The following is a 4,512-nucleotide window of genomic DNA, read 5'->3' on the forward strand; positions in this document are numbered from 1 at the left end:
TCGGGTTTGGCCATGTGCTAAGTTCTCCATGGTAGAATTTAACTGGAAGTGATGTGTGCCACTTTCTGGGCTGGCCCATAGAAACTTCCATGTGAGCCCTCCCTGTCCGTTCCCATCCTGACGGCTGGAATGGCCACAAGCAGGGGTTTATGGAAACTTCGTGCAGAAGATGTCAGCCCGGCACTTGAATCCCAGTGTTGGGCAGAGCTCCCCACCAACGTGGACCTGCCACCCTAAACTGTTACGAGAGAGAGTCCAACACTTCTGGGCATGTTTGTTTCATCAGCTTGGCCTTCCCCATTGAAAAACACCTTCCAGTTCAGTTCAGATGTTTTCAGTGGTATGCGGTGGGCAGACTGGAGAAATAAAGGCAGAGCTTGTCGACTGAATGGAAATCAGGCTAGCACTGAATATTGTCAACCGCAACCCTTACAGATGTGGAATAAAATCTCCAACTTCATAAATGTAGTGCAAAGCCGAGCTTCCAAGGAGGAAAGAGAAATCTCCCTCTGACTTATTTCACTCAGCATAATACCCTCAAGGTCCATCCATGTTGTCACAAATGGCCGGATTTCATCATTTCTTATGGCTGAGTAGTATTCCATCGTGTATAAATACCACATCTTCTTTATCCATTTGTCCCTTGCTGGGCACCTAGGTTGCTTCCAAGTCTTGGCTATTGTGTCTAATGCCGCAATGAACGTAGGGGTGCAAGTATCTTTACGCCTTTGTGATTTCAAGTTCTTTGGGTAAATACCCAGCAGTGGAATAGCTGGATCGTATGGTAGATCTATCCTTAATTTTTTGAGGATACTCCAAACTGCTTTCCACAGTGGCTGCACCAGTTTGCACTGCCACCAGCAGTGAACAAGGGTTCCCTTCTCTCAACCAGAGTGAGGTGATACCATATGATCTCACTCATAAGTAGAAGATAAAAATGACAAAAAAAAAAAACCGCATAGCACTGGAGATTGGACTGGTGGTTACCATTGCGGAAGGGGAGGGGGGGAGAGGGCAAAAGGAGTGATTAGGGTCACATGTGAGGGGATGCACTCTAATTAGTGTTCGGGTGGTGAACATGATGTAATGTATACAGGATTTGAAATATGATGTACATCCGAAAACAATAAAAATTTTTTTTAAAAAAAGAAAGAATCAGATAAGTGAAGCATGGAAGATTCATAGTGAAGGCATACAAAGGATATTCAACTTAAGATCACTTATAGTAACATAAGTGACATAAATAGAATAAGCAAATAAATAAAATAAGTAAAACAAACAAACAAACAAAATCTCCAAGTACCAGAAGCAAAGAGGACCCTGGGTGCAGGAGACGCAGCCTGTGAACTGAGTGACTGGCAGCCCCCCCGCCGGCTGGGAAGGGTTGGAGGCATGGTGCGCTGTCATTGTTTTTTGCTTGCTTTTCTTTTAAAGACTTAGAAATAACATTTGTTGAACACACTGCCAGTCACTATTCTAAGCTCTTTGTGTGGGTCCACTCACTTAATCATCACAACCTTATGAGGGAGACACTGTTAAGGTTCACATTTTACTGATGAGGAAACTGAAGCACAGAGACGTTAAGTCACTTGTCTGTGGTCTCACAGGGGGAAAGAGGCGGAGCCAGGACTGGTGGCTGTCTTGCTTCTGAGTCTGCGCTCTTAAGCAGCACGTGTTACTACACTATGCCAGTGTGACAAGGAGAAAAATAAGTACTGTACCAATTTAGTTTAGGACTCAGTTTTACCTTGGGAGTGACGTCCTGGCGTGGCATCCCTCAGAGCTTCGTGCATCCTGCGGCCCACAGAACCCAAGAAGGCTGCATCAAGCCAGGAAAGAGACTGCTGTCCCTGCCACCTTCCAGGCTGTCCGCAGCCCTGCCGGACAAGCCTCCTTACGGTCTTGGGGGGCGGAGTGTCAAGTTCTTTTTTATTCCCTATGCTATTTCCTTCTGAAGAACAAGGTGCCATGAGTTTGCTTAACATAAGTCTCTGCCTAAGGAGACAGCGCTGCAGCCCTCTGTGCCCCCTGGATCCCGGGAAGCCCTCCTGTTAACCAGCAGGCTGGTGGCTGTCATGCCTGGCTCTTGGCTGATTGAAAATAGGCCTTTAAAATGTGAATTTGAAATCAGATGTCCCTAGGACTTCCAGCTGACTTGGCATCATAGGTGTTTCCCACATTTTAAATCTTGGGGGGAAAAATACTCTACTCGTGTCTACCATCTCCACCAGGATGTCCGTTATGGAAGCTTCATTTCTGTGTGTTCCCACTCTTCCTTCTCTATCTCTCTATCTTCTGCACAATCATCCCTTCTTACTAAGTAATTCAAGAATAAGGTCTCGGAATGTTTACATCACAAGCTTAAGAAAAAAATAAAACGAATATTTTCCCAGTCAAAAAAATTGTTTTCATTTGGGGAACGGCTGGGTGAGCTGCTGTTAGGAATCTGTTCAGGTCTCCTCCTCTGAGGCTGTAGTTGCGACATAAGCAGAGAAGGATAGGCACCAGGAACGTGACATTATTTCACATACTAGGGGTCCTCGGGACCTGAGTCACTCTCTTGTCACTCAGTACAGAAGTATTTTCCCTTAAACATAGGAAGGAGCTCTTTCAGATAATTATAAATAAATCAACAATGGGGAGGAGGTGGCAACCATTCTAATTTGTTCCATTTGCAGACTACCTGAAAAGGCCATCTCAGCTTTGCCTGGAGTTTCCCCAAGGGGGCAGTCTAACACTTACTTATAAGTTCCCCAAGGGTGAAGCCTTGTTTTTTAACTTCACTTGGGAACAAAAGATGAAACCTCAGGCTTTGAGAGGGGATAAGTTGGAAACGGGACCCGTGCACAGGGCTAGGACCTTTGAAGGCTGTAATCGCTTTGTAAGGAGGACCAACAAACTTCCCACTGGCCCAGGGAGGCAACCAGGCAGCTGTCTTAGCCACGGCCCCAGCTGGGAAAAATTTTCTTCATCTTCGGGCAGGCATGGAGCCTGACTTAGCTCATTAGGTGGGAAACTCAAGCTGAGAAATTATCATAAAAATTCATCCCAGGCTGCTTCTATGCCTTGGACGCTGTAGGGGCACTAGCCTACATGCCCTTTAAGCCATGAGTCCTTGAAGCCCCTTGTCCGGGCTACCCGCCAGAACTCATGATGATAACGTGGCCAATCCACCTGTTTCTCTGGGATAGGTAGCACAAAGACTGTCATGGTCTGAGGGCCCTGGAGGCCCTCTGGGGGGCAGCTCTGGTCCTTGGAATGCAGGTCATACAGGGACAGTCCCCCTCGGCAAGCATGCAGCCTTTGTTCCTCTTCCTACTTAAGTCAGCTTCTCTCAGGGGCCTGTAGCGGCTGCTCACTTCTGTTCAGCCAGCCGCCACTGGGCGTTCCCTGTAAGTAACTCCCAGTAAACCCATATGTCTCATTTGCCGTCTCTGGGTCTTTTGCTCGGTCTCTCCACAACCCATCCCGCACTGCTTACACAGCCGGGTGTGCAGTGAAACACTTGGTGAGCCAGCCAGGGGACCTGAGAAAAGCCCCCAAGAGCACGAGAGTATGGGGGATGGGAAGGGGAAATCCACCTGGGTTGGCCAGTGTCCTGAATATGGGGGCTGGTGGCCACCATCCTTGATGGACGGGGCCCACTGCATGAGTTGGGGGAAGCCCAAAACACCAAAGGGCCTAGGGGAAGTCCTGGGCATGCGAGAAGCCCAGGCCATTGCTATAGCTGTGGATGGCGTGCAATGAAGGCGGGTGCCAGACGCTGTCCTGCAACCGCTGCAGCCCAGTGACACAGTCGGGGCACACGAAGCACGGGGGTTGCAAAGCAACCCCTGCAGGAACAGCCGAGGGTCCCCCTTGCTCAAACTGCTGTTACTAGATCCTGTATTGGCTCTCTTCATGACGCTTGTGCTCGCCCAGGGGAATCTGCTGGGAAAGGTGAATCCCACTGTAATAGACAAGAAAGGCCCTCTTCTAACACTCCGTCAACATCCCCAGGGCCCTGCCGAAGAAAGAGGGACATTCAGCTGGGATATCGGGGAAGACCCTTCCCAAACAAATATGGACCCATCCCCTTGCCTTCCCCTATAGTCATTGCAGGCAGAGAAATACCCTGGGCCATTAAGGTAGAAGGACGCTGGTGGTACCCCGCCCCCCGCCCCATCCCCCAGGGAACAGGGCTATGCAGAGGTTACCTCCCACACCTACGCCACCTACATCCACTCTAAACGTAGAACAATGGCTGTTCGAAGTAAATAAGAAATACAGATGGGACTATGATGACACGTGGGGGCGCTGGAAAGAAATAGATGGAAAGAGGGTTAAAGGGTCAGATGTCTCAGTGTGGGAGTTATATAAGAGGATGTGGGGACCTGTATGTGCCTGGTCTAAACGTACCTTGGCTCACCTTTGCCCCAAGGCTTGTTTCCTCCTCCAGCATAACCCAAGTCTCGTCCCCTGCAAAGAATACTGTAGAGATCTATAAATATTAACTGCACTTACCCAGAAAAT

Source organism: Equus przewalskii, chromosome 11 (genome assembly GCF_037783145.1).
Source record: "Equus przewalskii isolate Varuska chromosome 11, EquPr2, whole genome shotgun sequence".
Lineage (NCBI taxonomy): Eukaryota > Metazoa > Chordata > Mammalia > Perissodactyla > Equidae > Equus > Equus przewalskii.